At 37.0% G+C, this 19,642-nt stretch overlaps 1 protein-coding gene across 1 annotated transcript in view; it reads left to right on the top strand.

Moving 5' to 3' along the window:
- Positions 1-271: 271 nt before the first annotated feature.
- The window catches only part of IRAG1 (inositol 1,4,5-triphosphate receptor associated 1), a 60,575-nt gene continuing 41,204 nt past the window's right edge, over positions 272-19,642 (top strand). The window contains exons 1-2 of the mRNA XM_031505074.2: positions 272-486; positions 10,635-10,755. The gene's annotated coding sequence lies outside the window, so the exon portion shown is untranslated. The remainder of the gene's footprint in view (positions 487-10,634; positions 10,756-19,642) is intronic.

Genomic DNA, 19,642 nt, shown 5'->3' with positions numbered 1-19,642 from the left:
GTTCACATGCTTTCTATTTGCTCTCTAATTTAGACTCCTTCTGACCAAACAAAGGGAGGGGGGAGAGGAATGAAAAATAGTAGCATCTGTGTCAGTAGAAAATTCTAAGGGTTAACATAACATGATGTAAACGGTTTCATCTGTTCTTCCTACTTGCCTGTTTTAATCAGAAATGAGTAAGTAGAGCTTATATGCAGTGAACTTGAAGAATGCTAATGGGATGTCTGCATCATGTTGTACCCAGAGTACTTATGCCAGAATAGGAGAGCCTTTAATTCTGTAATTCTCTGAGGCAAGAAAAGCTTTCTGAAGAATTACTTTAAACTCTCATTCTAATGTTAGGCAGCCTGTTGGATCTCTGAGTTAAAAATTGCTTCAGCTTTAGTTACTAGAGCCAGACGTAACATTGACCTTAAATGGTAAAAGCTCCCAAGAGTGAAAGAGAGGCTGGCCCGAGGGGAAAGAGAGGAATAACTGAAGTTTTAGGTAAGTAATCTCTATAACTAGGAATAAGCTCTTTTTCAGCCGTGAAACAGAACGGAACCATTTTTCCTCCTTAAAGGTACAGTACCTTTTTCTTGTGATACTGAGGAGCTGGTTCTTTACCTCTTATCCCCCATCCCTTCAAATTCTATCTCTTTGTCAGATTTTAGCTGCTTAAAGACTGTGTGTAGTCAATGCAACCTCGTTCTGCTTGCAAACTTTTTGGGACTATACAAGAATGAAAAAGGAAAAGCTGTGTTAATTATACTGAGACTTGAATAATAAAGGTATGTAGTCAGTAATTCAAGGTAACCTGGTGCACAGATACTGTCATCTCCATTGTACTAACCAAGAGGGAGTTTTAGGAGTAATCCATGTTATAGAGAAACAGATAAATCACAGATTACTCTTTTTCTTTTTTTTTTTTAATTGTATGACTTCCTTGCCTCATGCTTTTAACAGTGCTGGAGTGGTTCATGTTGGTGGATTACCTGCTTGTCTGGAATTTATCTTTTAAAAAGGCTTTTTCAGAGCCATTTCTTTATACAGTCTCTGGGTTTAGTCCTGTTAGATGTAAATTAATACCACAAAGTTGTATTTAATTGGAATGCTGTACAGAGAAAAACAATTATCTTCAAGTGTTCAAACATGTTTCCTTTAGTACAAAAAAATTTAATTATTTGCTTTTCCTGATATTTTGGTTTTTGGTTTTATCTGTGCTATTTGGTAGGCATTCTGCATTAAAGTGTATTTAATTCCTTGATTAGTAAGACAAAAATGTGTTTTAATTTATGTGTATATTAAGGTCTTTTGCTTCAGACAGCAGAATGTAAACAACGTGAAAGAATGAGGTCAGTGCAAGGAAGTGATAGCTGAAACTGAAGACTTAGGTTCTGTTACTAGCTCACATTACTAGCAACTTGTGTTAGTGAGTTGATTTTTCAAATCTGCATAGCATGGCTTGATCTGGTGAAAAATTCTCTGCAATCAGTAGTGAATTTCCATCTCTGCAGAGTGATTATAGTTTTTAGTTTCTGACATACAGAGACAGGGTGAGTTTAGAATTCTGAGCATAGACAAAGTGTTCTTGTGAGTGCTGACAGTCACTGCATTTATATTTCATATGGTAGGTGTTATGTACACTTTTGTGAAAGGTTTCTTCATCCAGCTTCAAGAGGCTCTGATGAATGAATCTTACTTGTTAAAGCATTTCAGATCTTGTTGCAAAACTTGTAATAGTTTTATTTTTCTCTGGACAATCATTAGTGAACAGCTTAGTACATTTAGGTTAGACTTCTATCGGGCCTTCACGTTTTAAATCAACAGTAATATCCCAAATCAACAATTATACCACACTTGGAGCCCAATAATCTAATGATACAACTCACAGAAATCTAAGTTTATTAGAATAGTGGAAAGTAAGAATCAGCCCAGTATATGAAATGCTGAATACTGAGGATACTCACTTATACAGTGTTGGTTTTGGCCTTCAAAGACCCTCATTCTGATTTGTTGATCTTGCATGTATTACTTTACTTGTGATGTTTTATGCAATCCTTCAACTTCTACATGGATGTATACATTTAGATGGTATTCTAGAAGGTGTTTAAGTTTCCATGACTTATTTTTATTTTTAACAATGCCTAAAAGTTGGAATAACTAATCAGTGTCTGACTTCTCCAAGTCTGAACCAAGTATGTATATCTAATACATGATATAGCATTTCAACAACTATAGTTCTTATTTCACACAATTCTTTTTTCTCTTGTAACTTAGAATATATAATGAAGTACCTATGTGTAAATTTATCTTCAGTAAAGGTATTATGACGACAAAAGTGTAATTTAATACAAATTTTATTTGTGCATGGTGAATATTGTGTTAATGTCAGCACTACGAGTACCTAGGATTTTCATTGTATTTAACTTTTAGAAATCCATCTGCTTCACATTCTTCTGGATTAAGTTCTAAATTGCATGAAACCTGTATGCCTCCCTACCTCCTATCTTTTTATATGTCAGATTTAATAACTATAGTCCTATTTTTCTTGGACCAAAACATTGGAAATTAAGAATTATCTAGCAACCAGCTTCGTAACTCCCATGTTTAGCCCCAGCTAATTTCATTCTCCTTTCAATCAATCTGCTTCCTGACAGCTTTTAAGGATAGTTTGGTGTCAAATAACTTTCTAAAAAGTTATTTAGGACAGAGTACAGAAAGGTATAAGGAGCTGGACCTAAGAGAGACAGGTCCTCCTTATATGGGTATGTGTATGTTCCTCACATGGAGTTCTCCTTCCTCATCTATTTGCTGTTGTTAGACAAGTGTGTAAGTCCAGGAAGAGGAAGGATAAAGTCGTTTGTGAGTGGAAGGGGAAAGAAAATCCTCACTGTTTCAAGGTTTGTGGGTTATTTAAAGATCTGGGGGATTTGTGGGCAGAGATACATCTTTTTGCTGTCCTAACTTGCAGCCTTCCTGTAAACTAAGCAAAAGAATTTCCTTGTGATGTGCTCTCTGCCTGTGCTTCCTTTGAAAAGTGGGTCAAAGAGATGTTTTGGATCTCAGTATCACTGACAGAAAGGAAATCTGAGTGGGTGATGGATCTCTGTAAGCTTCTAAACTAGTAACTCAAGATAGAAGTGAATTACTGCTTATGTACATGTGTAGAGCTGTTGTGGAGAGCTAAGACTGTGACTGTTATGGTAGTGTTTTGAAATTATAACTCACTTTCCCTCACTGGAAAGTAGGTCTTAAGGATTCTGAAAAGGGGTCTCTTAATTAGAGCAAGTGGACTTGTAACCTCAGGTTTTGATGGAGAGCTTCAGCTCTAATAACATCCCTGGATTTAATCCTCTAATCTAAGTTGGTAGATGTAATGTTTTTTTTTTTTTTTTTTTTTGCTTTATATTTCTGTTCCCTAAAGTTAGTTTCAGTGTCTATTGTGAATTTTACAATCTCAAAAAGCAATTTGAGAATTAAATTTTACTTAGGAATTGCCAGATTTATTAAATATCTAAAAGATTGAGGAAACATTACCAACAATAAAGACCACACTCACCCCCATTTCATAGCTGAAATCAAGAATAAGAATGCCTCACCATTTGCTAGAACTTTCACCTATCTTTATAATGTGCAAAACACAAAATCTTTAGGTATCACAAGTAATCTGGGACCTGTAGTATTTTAGATATCTGTAGAGATCTGTGGGTTTGGACATGTAAGGCTTGTAGAATATGATCTTTCCTATGCTAACAGGGATTGCTGGGAGAGGGGAGGATGAGAGGAGCAGGGAGGGAAGCATGCAAACCTGCCAGCTAATGTATGTCGAGTATGTGAACCTTAAAGTCTTTTCCCTAGCTAAAGCATATTCTGTTTTGTTGTGATGCACATACATACTTTAGAGTCACTGCTGTCCCCTAATTTATGTGTAAATACACCTGGTGATTGTCCAAAGAGAGCTGCAATCTCATGGCTATAAAATACAGCCCACTGGATTACTTACTGGGATTTCTGCAAAGAGCAAAGAGGTTGAGAAGTTCATGTAACAAACAGCAGTGGTGGGGAAAGCTTTTTGTGTTGGCACTGCACATTGTTTTCTTACCCACTGTAATATTTTGCATCCTGAAAATGGAAGTGTGATAGAAATTCTGGGCTTCTGGGGCAAGTACAATGATTGCTTTGGGGTAGAGTCTTGCCTTCTGAATAAAATTATTGCTGTTTATATAATTCTGCAGAATGTTTTGTAAGGCTGAAGTTATACATGGGGAATTTTGGCTCTGAATCTTTGCTTTTGAAATCGTCAGCAAAGTTTCCATTGACTTCAGTGTTGCCAGAGGAGGCACTTAGTGAACACCACAAAGGTAAAGACTCTCTCAGGGCAATCTGAGTAGGAGAAGGTCTATTCTCATCCATTATTTTGGACTTAATTTGTACTAACAAATTACAAAATAAGCAAAATGATAGATTTTTCTGAAATTTTGGACTAGAAAAATCCTCTATTTCATTTTTAAAAGTTCTCCCAGTATCTCCAGTCTCTTTTAGAAGCTAGTAGAATAGAGTAAGGTTTCATATATCAATTAATGTTGTTTAAAACTTCCCAGTTTGTAATGAACTATGCTGTAACTGCTGAACAGAAAAATTAAAAATTAAGTGTCTAGCCATAAGTTGAAGGAGCTCTTGTGGAGAGGAAGAGAAATAACTTGACAATGCATGAAAATTACTTCTCAATTTCAGCTGCTGAATTTCCCATATTTTTCTGTATAAATAGTAAAGGAAAGGCACTGAGCTCTGGGCTTGTGAAAATAGAATTACATTATTAGGGCCTAGTTGCAGTGGAGGGTGGAATTTGTCCCAGGAGGAGGTGCTAAGTCAATCAGATGTTCTGCACATCACCTCAGACTGGAAAAGTCTTGGAAGCAGCCCTACATATTGTGCCTTGCTCCCTTATGCCAGTGTAGTGGTGCCCATCCAGACTTCCCTGAGGACTGTTGCAGTTAAGAACTTATTCCTATTCTTCGTTAGATAAAATTATCAGCATTTCTCTAAAAGCTGGTTTTATAAATGCAATGGTCAGTGGAGCAGACTGTTGAAACCAAAGCAGATTTATCAGAATTCCCAAGTATCTTAGGAACCTGAAGCAAGGTTAGGAAGGCTTGAAAACTACTCAATTGCATTAAGTAAAAATATCTTTAAGGGTCCGGAAGAAAGATTTTGTGGGATATATTCAACATGTAAAAACTCAGTTTTTATCTTTGTGTTGAGCTTTTGGGATCTGTTTGAAATCTCTTCTGCACTAAATACAGCATTAAAATGTTCCTTCCAAACCTCATATATTATGTGCTAATGGAATAGAGTCACTGGAGTATTAACAAACATGTACCCTTCTACAAAGCTCTTGATATTTCCTGTTGGATTCATTTTTTTTGCAACGCTTTGACATTTTCGGTTTATCAGATTTTAAGTATTTTTCTTAGTAAAATGGCAGACATCAACCATTTCACTCTCTCCAAAGCTGACATGTAATTGTAACAGAAGGGTGAATAATACCTAAAGATCTCCAAGGAAATCTATCCTGTTGCTTTTTGGTATTTCTCTATCTAGTAATGTGTTCAGAAATTACATTAAATATCAAGTGGTGATTTTTGCTGATCACTTTAGAAATGATGCTAAAATTAAGGACCCAGAGGAAAAATACTGTACACAAGAAAAGTAGCCTGGGCTACATTGGGAAGAGTGTGGCCAGCAGATGGAGAGAGGTGATCCTGCCCTTCTACTCAGCCACACCTGGAAGTGTATCCAGTTCTGGGCTCCTCTGGAGAGGTTCCAGCAGAGGCCACAAAGGGGATGAGGGGTCTGGAGCCTCTCTCCAATGAGGAGGGGCTGCAGGAGCTGGGCCTGGTTAGCTGAGAGAAGGCTGAGAGGGGATCTCATTTATGTTTATAAATATCTCAAAGGTGGGCTAAGAGGATGGTGCCAGACCCTTTTCAGTGGTGCCCAGTGACAGAATGAGGAGCAATGGCCATAAACTGAAACACAGGAAGTTCCATCTCAACATGAGAAACAATTTCTTTACATTGAGAGCACTGGCACAGACTGTTCCAGGAGATGGAGGCTCTCTGGACACATTCAAAACCCACCTGAATCACTGGTGTCACTACTTTGGCAGGGAGGTTGGACTGGATGATCTCCAGAGGTCCCTCCAAGCCCTAATTATTCTGTGATTCTTATTATGAAAATGATGACTTGTACTTCCTTAAACCATCTAGCAAGTCAAACCGTCTTCTTGCAAATTGCTGTTCCTGTTTGGATTGTGTGGAGCTTTGCCCATGTACATGACCTATGGGTCTGTCTCAGTGGACTTTGATCACTCCAGAGAATCTGAATCCACTTCATATGAAGACGATTTCCCTTTTTCTGTTGCTTGACAGGAAGAGTTGATGGACATTTTTTCCCTATAGAGTAGGACTTGTAAATTCTTGTACAGCTTTTTACAAAATAAGCACAGATGCAGCAGTTTTTTAATCTAGTGTTATTCTTAGGTAGTAGTTGGTGATACGTTTTCTCAGGACAAAATCTCTTAAATTCATGATAAAAACCTCACAACTCACAATGTATCTTACACTCATCTGTCAGCTTATATGATTCAGAAGTTGTGAAGCTGGGAGGCTTTTCCTTCCTTTTGAAGGTGAGTACTGTACAATCATCCTGTGTGTACTTATCTTCTGAGCATCTGCTTGGAAAATAAAACAACGTGCCTTTTTGACATCCAAGAAAGTGCTATAAAAAGTCTGTTGCTATGTTTAAATGCCTACACTCAGTTGCTATAGCAATAAAAATATCAAAAATTATGTACGAATTGCCACGGAGCATTACCAGCCCTTTCCTGGACAGGGAGATTGTGGGACTGAGACTGTGACAGAGGTGCTCAGTGTACTGGAGAGCAGAGTTGCCCCATAGTTCCAGGTGCCCTGTGGTGTCACCTGAGAGCAGAATGTGTCCCAACTATATGAATCCCAAACTGTCTGGGTCAAATGGGACAGTTGGGTTCCTGCTGAGTTCAGTTGCTTCTTCATGACCTGTATGTTGAATATTTGGACCAAGTTCCCATTTCTCTGCAAGATAAGCTGCTGAAAATGTTGACCTTTCTCTAAATTCCTTCAGCATGACAGGAAGTGTGAAAATCAGCTTACAGACTGCATCAGCCCATGTAGATTTTTCTCCCTGTAACGTCACACCTTGTTCCTGAGGCAGTTATGGGCACCCTGCTATTCAAGAGAAAAGAAATGAAATAATAGCTAATGGAATCTTTAGCATCTCTGTGGGGCTCAAAGTCTTGATGAATGTTGCTTCTCGAAGACAGCAGGAAATTCAACTTCCTTCATAAAACACAGCAAGCAGAGGAAGGCATGTTATTTTAGCAACTGTAGGCTTGGTTATGGAATTGAATTGTTTCCTCAGACATTTCTATGCCTCGTTCTCTTGTCTCCTGAGGAGTATTAGAGAAAGACTTGGAGAAATGGAAGCCTTGTTTGAAAGCTAAGTAACTGGTTCTCTTTATTCCAATTAGCTTGAAGAATCCTCAAGGTTCAAATGAGACTGGCTCAAAATGCAGAACAATGTGCAGGTCAATTTGCATATGTTAATCCACAACAGTCAGATAATTATTTCAAGTGTTTTTTTTAACACACTCTTAGAAGTCCAGTTGAGAGGTCTGATATCAAGTGTGTATCAGTGGTAGAAATACATATTTTAAACTTTTGTTTCAGTTGTTAGTTATTATTTAATACTCTTTCAAGGGTGTTATAAACATGCTGATGAAGTGATTCTTAGAGGCAACTATGATACTCTGTATTTTGAAGGCCCACTTAAATTCTGCACTACCTCTAAGTACATTTGAGCTTTTTAATTTTTCTAAAAACACAGGATAAACTACTGCCATGTACATGGATCACAGTTTTTCTCAAAATAAGCATTGCAGTGTTACATATATAGTTGCACCCTTCTCATTTCTACTAGCCTGTGTAATCTCAGTACAGTAATTTTCTAGAAGGAATCTTGAGCATCTTTGGGATTTAATTGTACTCTTTAATTTTGGTTTTAAGTGCTGAAAAATGTGACAATTTGTAGCTTCACAGCTGCACAAACTCCAGTGAGTGTGGAAACATGTCATTCTCAACCTCTGTGGGGATTCTTTGTTTACTTTCCAGCTGTTCCAAATGGAGTACTGGACAATTACCTGGGTTTATCCTTAAATGAGAATGTCAACAGCACTGACTGTGGGTTTGGTTTGTTGGTTGTTGCTTGCTTTTGGGGTTTTTTTACCAATCTAATAGGGGAGTCCAAATGTTAGACCCATAAATATTTATTGATACTTGTTTATTAGAGTCCTGTGTAATTAAAATTCCAAAGGTTATCCTTTTATGTCAAGCCTGGGAGGTGCTTCTATGGCTACACATGATGTGCCTGTAAAACCAGCACATCTGTGCTGCATTTACAATATTGTAACTTTTGCTGTTGAGACTATGTGGTCACATGAATAACCTAATTGGAGAAGGGGAGAGGACAACAGAGGAGATGTGTGGAATTTAAAAACTCTAGCTTTTATTTTTCATGACACTGTCAAATACTTGAAACAAAGAAACCTGATTTCCCTTAGAACTCTGTCCATAGCACCCTCACCACAGTTGTTATGGCATTGGTTTATTCTGTATTTCTATACTATTCTATTTAGTCTCTGCTTCAGATGCTGTTCAGATCTGAACTTGCATCTGCCATGGAAATACAAGCTTCCTGATATCTGCCAGTTCCTGCATCAGCTTAGCTTGAAACTCTTCACCAGCTTATGGCAGTGCAGGAGGAAGAGGGAAACCTCAACATACAACATTAGGTACACAAGCTTTTTTCCAGAGAAAAAGTACTACATGGCTATTGTTTAGAGACACGTTTCTCTTCAAATGTTGTAGCCTTCTTTAAGTGTTAGCTATGCATTTATTCTTTCCAAAATCTTTTTTTGGTATTGTTTTCCTTGGACTAAAAATGATGTGTTTATTCTGGTTGTCAGCCAACTATCTTTCCCTCTTCTTCCCTGCCCTCCCTTCATTCCCTCCCAGTACCCTTTGAACTTCTCAGACTTGTTGAATTTGGCAGGAGAGGATTGCAAAAGTATTAAACTCCTATAAGTGAAAATTAGTGGTGTGGTAAGAGAGGAGAGATCCAGCTTAGTGCTGCTACGGGGAAAGGCTTCACTGTGAGCTGAAATTATCACTGATGCTGTTTGATCTGCCAGCTGGCAACCTGGCATGTGTGAAGCTTAAAACCAGGCACAGCAAATGCTGTCTCTTGGCTCTCCAGACTGGTAGGAGATATGTAAGCTTGCTATGAGGGAGATAAGACACAAATAATCAAAATAAAATACCTGAAGAACAGGTTTTGATAGCTCAGCTGCTTAGAACCAACCAATTTTTTAACGTAGGGAGACACAGGTTACCAAATGGTCTGTTTGTGCACTGCTATCTTTATTTTGGAAAAGATTCGTAAATGTCTGTGAAACAGATCGTGAAAGCTGCAGGCTGATAACTCCTGTGATTTCACACCAAGTTCTAATAGTTGGTGGCAGTCCATATGTTTGTCTGCTTTCCAAAGTGGTGCAGAACACTGTTAGTTTGTAACAGACACCCTCATCTCTTTTGCAGATTTTTCCATTGAGGCCCCAATGCCTAAAAGGAAAAGGTCTGAGGTTTCTGCAGTCTTTGGGAACAGGCTATAGACTCTGCTCAGCCTGCTCTTTAGGCATGTCAGTCAGGCTCATGGGAATGTGGTTAGTGGACAGGTTCTTCCCATGGCAAGTAAATGTCAGCCATCCGAGTAGAGGCAGCCATTCTAATTAGACTTTCCTTATGCAACAGATGTTTTGAAGCTTAGCCAGGGTGAATAAAGTAATACCCAGAGACAGCAGCCCTTATCTGCTTTCTGGTCATTTAAAAGGGCAGTTGGGGCACAGGAATCTGTTCCCTGAAAATTTTCTTGCATCTGAAGTGGTTTTTCCACACATTATGTCCTTTTGTGCATGTTCAAGGTGACTAGGCAAACTCTAAGGCTGATGAAACTCCAGGACCTCCACTTGGACTCACTACTTTAGGTGCTCTATAAATCACCTGTCGTAGGTTTAGGGTTTGTTTGGCTTTTTAATATGTAGGATAATACTGGTCTCTTTATCTGAAGTCTACTCAGGGTATGCAGATATTTGGTTTATGGATGAGGAGTGTTTTTGTTGTTCTCCTTTTTAAAATTAACATTGGGGAAACCAGCAACACTAAACAGATGCTCTCAAAATGAGATATAGTGATCCTGTTAAAGAACTCCCCTTCTCTCTTCCTTCAGGTCACTTCAGAAGTTTCTAGAGATCCTTTTTGTTGAAGTAAACTTCAGTAAAAAATGGCAGAATGAGATCTCATTTGCTCTTAAGCAAACTGCACACTTTGTTTCTGTTACTCACTGGTTTGTTTTTCTGTGATTATTTGGAAGTAGTAACATCCTGTTTTCTTTCTTTGCCTGATCATCTGCTTTGAAGGAGTTGTTCATTTTGCTTGAACAAACAAAAATCCCACCATTTTCTATCTAGTATTGACTTTGTTTCTCTATGTTTAAAATAGGAAGATCCTGCCTACAGCATTCCAGCCATCAGCCTGCTGAATATTCATTATCCTTTCTTCACCTGTGCAACAGGCCATTATGCTGACCATGAGAATCCCAGACTTTAAATTCCTCTGATAGGTAATCAGCTTTTTCCTTGTACTTTAAGTTTTATTTCTGTTATTTGAAACAGTTGGGCTAATTTCTAATTTGTGGGTCTCATCCAGTGCAGTGAGTAAGGAGCCCTTTACACAGGAGAGTTGCACAGGTCAGTTGTTATTCTGACAATTTTTAGCATATTTCAATTTTTTTTCCCTTGATCAGCATATATGTTGTCCATTTGCTAATTTTTAAATTAAATGTTGCTTTATGAACAATTTTAATTAAACTCTTCAGTAAAAATTGTGGATGGGGTCATAGATGAGAAGATATGAAACCCTAAAAAAATTGTTTCTAGAAGATAAAAATAATTGTTGGATTGTGTAATATTCAAAGAGCTATATTTTTTCCCATAACTATCAAACATTATTCCACTGAACTGAATGCTCCACCTAGATGGATGTTGGTAAAACTCAGGATGTAAGTGTGCATTCTTGGTGACTGGAAGTGCAATGTGCTTTGGGTATGTGACAAAAGTGAGATTTAGTTCAGCAGTGCAAGAAACAAGACAACTGCTTTTAGGTAACACCATGAGTTTTACTACAGTGAATTTAACCGTTTGGACCTAGCCTGAAGCAGTATCTATTGCAAAATGCCAACATCTGATAAGCAGTTCAGGTGAAGAAGCAAGACCAATGGCCAGTTTCACTGAAGTGCATTGGGGAGTGATACTTTCTTCTTCACAGTAGTAAATCTTTGCTGTACTGGAAAGTGTTTTTGGAAAGTGATGAAGAATTACATTCACAGTATTTTGAATGCTCTGAGGTTCTTAAAATGCAAAAAAATCCCAAAAACACCATTCCCAAAATATTTGTAAGACATAGTAAAAAAATGTGTCATTATACAGTGAAGAACTAAATCTCTTGAAGAGGTCAGAACTGAACTGTTGTGTCCGTCACTTTCTTAAGCACAAGGTTCAGTTATTTTCTGCTGCAATTGTCCTATGAAGTAATGATTTAAGTGGGTGGAATTTAATGTTCTAGTCAGTTAATAAGATTAAATAATGTACCAGTGCAAAGCATATTCAGCATGTTTTCAATATTCAGACCTTCCTCAGGATTATTAACTCAGCACAGTAAGGGCTGCAGCTGGGCAGCTTTGTGAGAGTGAACTGAACAAGTAACTGCTGCCTGTCTGCAGAGTAACCTGACTAGAAAAACTGTGTGATTTATTAATGCCTGACTTTTGGGTTGGTGTACTTGAAGAAATACATATGAGGGCAGAGTATGAACCTAATGAGTGAACTAAATAAAATTCCATTACTCCACCCTGCTTAAAAAAATGAAGAAAATTAAATTTTAATGCCAAAAGCACTGATTTAGTGAAATTGGTAACTCTGTAGTTGAATATTCATGAAGCTCTGCAGCATGTTCACTTAAGATATTAATTGTAATTCAAACAAGCTCTGTGATTCAAATTTGCTTTTTGTTTCACCTCAGTTCAAAAGTACACTTTACACTTATTTAGAATTGGAGTGGATTTTTTCTGTCTGTGATAGAAAAGTGAGGTGCCATTCACACAGGCTGGCAAATAAATTGTTATGGTAAGTACTGTAGTTGCCCTGCTTTTTTATCTTCTAGATTCCATTGTTTCTTCAGAAAATAATTTCTGATTTAACTGGATAGTGAGAATGTTAGAGAAAAAATATAGCTAGCTTTGACTTTAAGTATTTCCTTTAATAAAAATACATAAATGGCATGTTCAGTTAGTAACTTTATCCTCTTTGTTCTGTACAAATATACTTTTTTTTGTTTTCAACAGGGTTAAAAACATAACACTTGGAAGGAACACTCAAAAAAACAATTTGTAGGTTGTCTTTAAGTGCCATGGAAAATCAAATAAACATTGTTCTAACTAAGAAACATTAACAACAAGAAGAAAAGTTTGGAAAAAAATATTTACATGCCTTAGAAAGATGTTCAACACAATTCAACATCATCTTATTTGTGGAGATCAGACAGTATAATTGGCATTAATTTATATTTAGGGGGTTTTTTTGTGTAGGTATAGACATTATACATTTTGTTTAAGCTAGCTTGGCAATTGTTACTTGTTTGTAGTCAGTTGTTGGGTATAAAGAAGAAATGAAGGGAATATTTGAAAAAAGATGATTGAAACATACATGAAATGTTTCTAGAACACCTAGAAACTCTAGTTCTAAGTTCTGCCTTTCTAATTCTCTCTTATTTCTTTTGATCTGTGAGAAAAAAATATTGGGAAGATGATTTTCTAATTAGTGCAGCCTAGGATTTGGATAGAAGAGACCATTATTAAAGAGAATTAAGATTTCAATTCTTAAGAACTTAATTTCTTAGCCAATATATTTAAGAATTACGAGAAGGATAGAAACTGTCTCTCTTTAGTTTGCTATTCCTTCCACTGCCCCAGGAAAAAATTTTTTGAAGGTAATCTGAAGTCACTTCAGGAAAGGCTATTATATAAAAAAGATTAATTTTAACCTAACAAAGTTTGTCTCCCTGGGCTTCCCTGTAGTCATCTGAGAAGTGAAAGGTTCCTGCAGAATACAATTCAGAGAGCCTAAATTAAATTCCTGATTTTAGGACAGGAACTTAAGTTGATTCAAAACCAATAAAAACCAAACCAAACAAACAAAAAATCAAATAAGCCAAACTGGCAGAAAACTTCAGGAGACAAATGGCCTTAGGTAAAGTGAGTCCTTATGAGAGGTTCCCTTCATACATATTCTCATGCCTCTCAATATGTTACAAGTAAGTGGTATTATTAATAACACAATATTGAAGATGATGAACAGAATAAAATAGGTCTAGGTTGTTCTTCACTTGGTTCTTCCCCACAGAGAGCATCAACTTTGGTCTTACTGGTTTTGGTAGGAACACTTGAAAGAGATCAGCCTTTAGTAACTGTATCCAGCCATATCCCAGCTATGAATCTTTGCATGAAAACAGCAATTTCAGTTGACAAGTAAAAACAGGTATTGTCTGTGAGACAACAATTGCTTCCTCAGCTTATCAAGTTTTGATTTCTTTATATCAACTCTAATAACTATAATAGGACTAATGCAAAGGTGGTGTTCAGTTTAACTGAATTGATAAAGAGACACAAGTAAACTAGATGAAGTTTCATAATGGTTATCAAATCACAATGTCTAAGGCAAAACTGAGCTTGTGAGCTTCAAGGGGAAGAGGGATGCTGAGGTGAAAATTTGACTTTTGGGTGTTGGAAGAACTGTTTGTCATGTTCCTTTACTTACCTGTACTCCAAGGATTTGTTACTAGGAAGCTTTCCCTGCTTAGTCCTGTCCTGCAAGCCATACAATGGGAGGACAAGGTGTGACCTGCCAAGGTTGAAGGCATAATTGTGTTGCAGCAAAACAGCACGGGGAAAACCTGCAGGTTTAGAGGCAAACAAAATGTACAGCTTGTCTCTTCAAAGTAGACAGTGGAAGCTTCAATTGGAAGTTTGTTTCTTTCTGTAGTGAGTGGAAACTTTGATTATGCTTTGTGGAAAAAAATAGTTTTCTCACAAAATTTTCTAGACAAGAATTAAATGTAGTTTATTTTGATCTTGTGCATCTGTGATGGAGTATCTAGCAATAGTGAAAGGAAACTTAGTATGATATGTATTAACTCTGTTAAAGCAACCTTATTGTGGAGTTTGTTATGAGTTTACTAGTACACAAGGGAAATAATCCTTTGAGTGTGAAATAACTTTTAGAGTTGTGAAGTCATGTGGCCGTTTTCAAGTTTTTTAATATCTCAGGGGGAAAAAACATCCATTGTATCATAGACCAATCTTATATTTTTGTTTTTTACATTTCTTTGCCTACTAAAATGATGTTTATACTGGCTGAACTAGTAAGAAATATTAGAGGAAGACAAGTGTTTCAAGCCTCTACCCCAAAAATGGATTTATTCTTACTGCTGTGTATTCTGTAAGACAAAACCAGTGGGAGTGCAAGAGCATCTTAAGACATTTCCGCAGTTTGCACCATTGGTTTGAGCTGAGATTATTCTCATGTTTTTTTCTGACTCAGCCACATGTGAGGCTTTTGGACCAGGAGTGTAGGCAGCGTTGTACAGCTGAATATATGTGACAGGGAGAGGTGTCATCTCAAAATAAGAAAAGACACATTTTTGCTGTGAGAGCAATCGTTCACTGGAACAACCTCCCCAGAGATGTGGTAGTGTCCCTATTGCTGGAGGTTTTCAAGATACAGTTAGAGAGAATGCTCAATAATCTCATCCAGGCTCCCTTTCCCACAAAGAGTTGGGCAGGTCTCTTCCAACCTGGGCTGTTTTGGGATTCAGTGATAATAAATAGGAAAAAGATGGAGAACAGCAATAATACTTTGTAATCAAGAGCTGTGTAAACCTTTATGACAGTCTCAGCTTCTTAATTTTCTGGTAGTTTCTGTGTTGATTTGCACCTGTGTCTTCTATAAAAAGGAATTGAAAACAAATGGGATTTTCTTCACAGAGCCATAAAATTAGGAATATCCTTTAGTGTGTGTGCAAGCAGATGTGCTTGTGCGTGTAAGACTGCAAAGTTTGGAAAGTGCTGGTTTACTGTCATTTTTCCCATGAAATTAATTTTTTTCTCTATGATGCATCTTAAAGAACTGAAAACACTTTCAGTGACCTGCCACCCAAATAGCCTCTTAAAAACATCTGAAGATTGCTCATCTGCAAGACTCTAAAACGTGACAAAGCAGGGAGATGCCAGACATTCTTCAGGCTGAGATATGTTTACTTCTTCATGGAAGATGCTTAGAAATCCAGCACAGTATCATCCTGGGTCTTAGTCCTGGCTGTGGTCTTAGCATGTACTGTTTTTATTAACTAGAAAAATGTAAGAAAAAGTCCTTTTCTCCCATTGCTTTCTTTCAACTTCCTGTGGTAACAAATTCAATTATTTATTTGTATGCTGTTGTGAAGGAACTTTACTCAAACGACTGCCTAGTAACTGCTTTTGGCATTCTTATCCATATGTTCTGTGAGGAATTGAGGGAAAACAATTATTAGGCCACCCTCTTCAGTGTATTCATCACTTTCTAACCTGTTTCTATACAGAAGTGTCCTTCTTTGCATGGAAACCATTTGCAATTATCAGTCTTTCTTCTATGAACCATTTGTTTTTATGTTGTTGGGGGTTAGTTGTTCTTTCTGGGGGTGTATGTGCTTATTTAGTTTTTGTTTTTTTTTTTTTTTTTTGGTTTTTTGAGATGTGACTAGAACTGTTTTAGAGATTTGGTCTCATATTCTAGGCTGTTTCTAGCTCTTTCCTATTAATTCTTAACATTTTTGCCTTTTTGACTGCTGCTGAATGCTATTTTCAGAGAATTATTCAAAATTACTCTGAGCTCTTTTCTGACTTGTAAAATGTAATGATGGGCTTTTCTTTAACTAAGTGGTGTTTTTTTGGTTTTTTTTTTGTTTTTTTTTTTGTCATTTGCATCAATTTGCCTTTTTCAGCATAAACTGCCTTGGCTGTCTTTAGCTCTGATTTTCCCGTCTCATCTTTAATAATCTGTACAGACCCACTTTTCCAGATTCTTCAGGACTATGTTGAACACCTTGGTACTTGTGGAAGCGTAATATCTGCAGCACACAGAACAACTTCTGTCCTTTATTTGCTTCCTTCAGTTACAGGAAGTATTTGTCTTTTGTCCAGTGGGAGCAGGACAGGGAGTAGGGAGTTTCCTTAAGATGCTTGATAGAAAATTTTGTCAAAACCTCACCTTGAAAAACACATGTTGCTTGTATTAAAGTGCTTGTTGATTTCTGTAAAGGAATTTAATGAAATAGCAAAATTTAGACTGCTGGACAGTCCTGTATTTACCATTCTTGTATCTGGATCTATTTAGTAATAAAATATTACATTAATTTTTTATCTAGGACAGTTATTATCTAAAAGTTAGGAACTAGGATGAAAGTCTTAAGTGATAATAAAATTATAAAGAAATCAGATAATAAAATTATAAAGCAATTCCTTCAAATCAGAAGTTTGTTTTGTTTGAGCAGAATAACAAAGCAGCTCAGGGTCAACATCAAAATATTGAAGGAGATGTTTGGAAAGAATGAGCAGCCTTCACTGCGTGCTTTTATCTCAGTTTCTTTAAGGCTTTTTATTTGCCTTCCATTACCTCAGGTGATAATGCACAGCTTAAACCCCCAAAACTTTGATTAACAATAAAACTTTTGATGCATTGGTATTTCAGCATTTCTTCTACAAAGATTAGTCATATCTTATTAGTCTTATGGTATTGTTAAAATTACAATGAGTTCCTATATCTTCTTGTAAGAGATATTTTCTAATTAATTTACCTGGTTTTGTGCCTTTTTTTATTTCCTAATATATTAGAATCACTGAATCTTTTTCATTCCATAAGTCTCTACAAATGTTTTAAACTTTAAATAATGGGTCCCATTACTTTAATGCAAAATTGTTTACTTTATTTGACATGAAGAAAGAAAAGAAAGGTAAAGTAATAAAGCTTAATGTTTGTGACTACATACTTATTGTATACAAATTGTATATAAGTAGGCAAATACAGAATGCCATTTTGACTCATCATATATAAAGTTGTAAAATTAGCAATATAACAATTCCTTAGTAGAGTGATGACAAAAGCAATACTGAGTTATAGCATAACTTAAAAAATGCAATGAAACAGGAGTAAGAAACATGAATTGGGGTCAGTTTAGCTCAGTATCAAGATATGATTGCTGCTTCTTTCCCAATTTGTCTCCTTGCTCCTCTCCCAGGAGTTACCAAACTGTCAGCAGCTGCAATGGAACAGGAGGTGTTGTACAAACTCAGGCAGCTTGCACCAGAGCTGAACTGCTGGTTGTGAACTGAGGAACTGAAATGCAATTCCATGTCTGACTCACTGCTCTTACTGCAGATATGGAGTGCCCTCAAAGAACCAGACAATTGCAGTAGGTCTAATATTTCTGTGGCAAATCTTGACCCATGTTATGTCCTGGGGTTTTTTTAAAGCTTCATAGAATGTGAGTAACTCTGTTCCTTTTATGTCCTTTTTACATCCCCTATTTTCATTTTAGGTTTTGAGGTAAAAATGTCAAAACTAGTATGTGAAATCTAGCTCCCAATGTGCAGAATTCTCTTGCCCTGCAGAAGTAGTTCTCTGGTTTAAGCTCATCTCTTTCCTAGGGCCTTCCTGTGCACAACACTGATAAAACCATACCAAATAAGTGTGGGGTTTTTTTAGACATTGATGAGATGAGATTGTGCATAAAACTGGTACATTACTTTTTGGACCAACTCCTGGATATAATCAGGAATGGAATGGTGTTGGCTAAATAATTTTATCAGGGAAAGATTTTGACATGAGGAGCATTTTGGTACATTTGGCTTGTGCTATTCCAGAAGAGCAGAGCTGTTGTTTTCCCCAAAGCTTTTTTTTCTGAACTATCTTATTACCCAGAAAAATGTGGGGTTTTGATACAGTATGTGCCAGTCAATGCATAAAAATTCCTTTCTTGTTCTGACAGTTTTGATTTCTATTATTAACTTTCTTTGACCTAGGTTTTGAAAAACAATAATTGAAAATGGCAGAAATAAGGTTAGCAAAAGTGTGGTATCTGGTAGCCTTCTAAAAGAAAATGAGAAGTTATTTTTCTTACCATGCTTTCCAGGTGATGCAAGGCAATAAGGATAATTTTCCAATTTGAGTGCAAATTGTAAAGATTCCGAATCTAGAATTGCAACAAGCAGCCAAAATAGGCCTCATTTTCTTCCTGCTGAGAAGAGTTTAAAAGTAAGAGGAATTCTGTACTTCAGTCACTTAAATCATCAAAGGTTAGCTTTGATGTTGCACATTTGGAAATGCTGACTTGTCCATACGCAGAATACATCAGTGTTTCCTTAAAGTGAGGACACTACAAATAGATGGTTAAATTCTCCTTTAGTCCTCAGTGGAAGACAAATAGAATGATTGAGGTGCTTTTGAAGAGGATGGTGTAAAGAACATTCACTTCTTTACTTTTAAGGACACATAGAAAATAAAAGGCAGGATTGCTTTTAGCAATTTTTTGCTTTTTAGCATTACCATGTGCTCCCAATCTTGAAAATCTGTGGGTAGAGACTTTGTATGATGTAGTGGAAAGGCAGCTCTGGAGCTTGTTTGGGTTGGTTTGGGTTTTTTTAGGTACTAGCAATAATCCCTTGTCCCTCATTTTGGATTCTGATGGCATGCAGAACTTCAAGAGCACAGGAAATGGGGACTTGCTTGTCTTTTCTCACAAACAACTGCTTGCTTTCATTTTCAGACCATCCTTTCTGCAAGTCAGCAAGCCTGTTCTTTCTGAAGTGATGAAAGAATGTGGTTTTTCCCTTTTCCCCACATTAAAATAAAGAGCTCAGGTTAACTTTTCCTGAAGCTTCTGCATCTGGATTTCCCATAAGAACAAAAAAGTGCAAATTATTTACCCTATAATTTTGGCCATGGGTTCTTAATTGCAGCCCCTGGCAAGTCTCCTTCTGGCCACATATAGTTCAGGGCAAGTAGCTGATTTGGGGATCTGAGCAGGAGAGAACCATGACACTTCTCAAGTCAGAGATGCAGCCAGAGATTACCTGAGAGAGGCTTGCAAGTGCTACCTGAGATTAAGTATCCCCTTGGGATACTGGTATTTTCAAACTAGGGACAGTAGGCAGAGCATCACTTTTCAGAAATCAGATAAAGCATTTGTGTAGTCAGTCAGTTGTAATGGTAATATGATGCACTGCTCTACCAAAAATATCAGTCAGAACTCAGCTGTCCTCAGTCTTTTCATTTCAAGACTTAGTTTGCACTGAGAATTTGGACACAGGGTTATTTTCACACTATGAAGTTCTTACAGTAAGTGTTCCCAAACTGATGTAC

This window comes from Lonchura striata, chromosome 6 (assembly GCF_046129695.1).
Source record: "Lonchura striata isolate bLonStr1 chromosome 6, bLonStr1.mat, whole genome shotgun sequence".
NCBI lineage: Eukaryota > Metazoa > Chordata > Aves > Passeriformes > Estrildidae > Lonchura > Lonchura striata.
The sequence above is the reverse complement of the archived record's forward strand: the minus strand, read 5'-3'. Positions and strand labels throughout refer to the sequence as shown.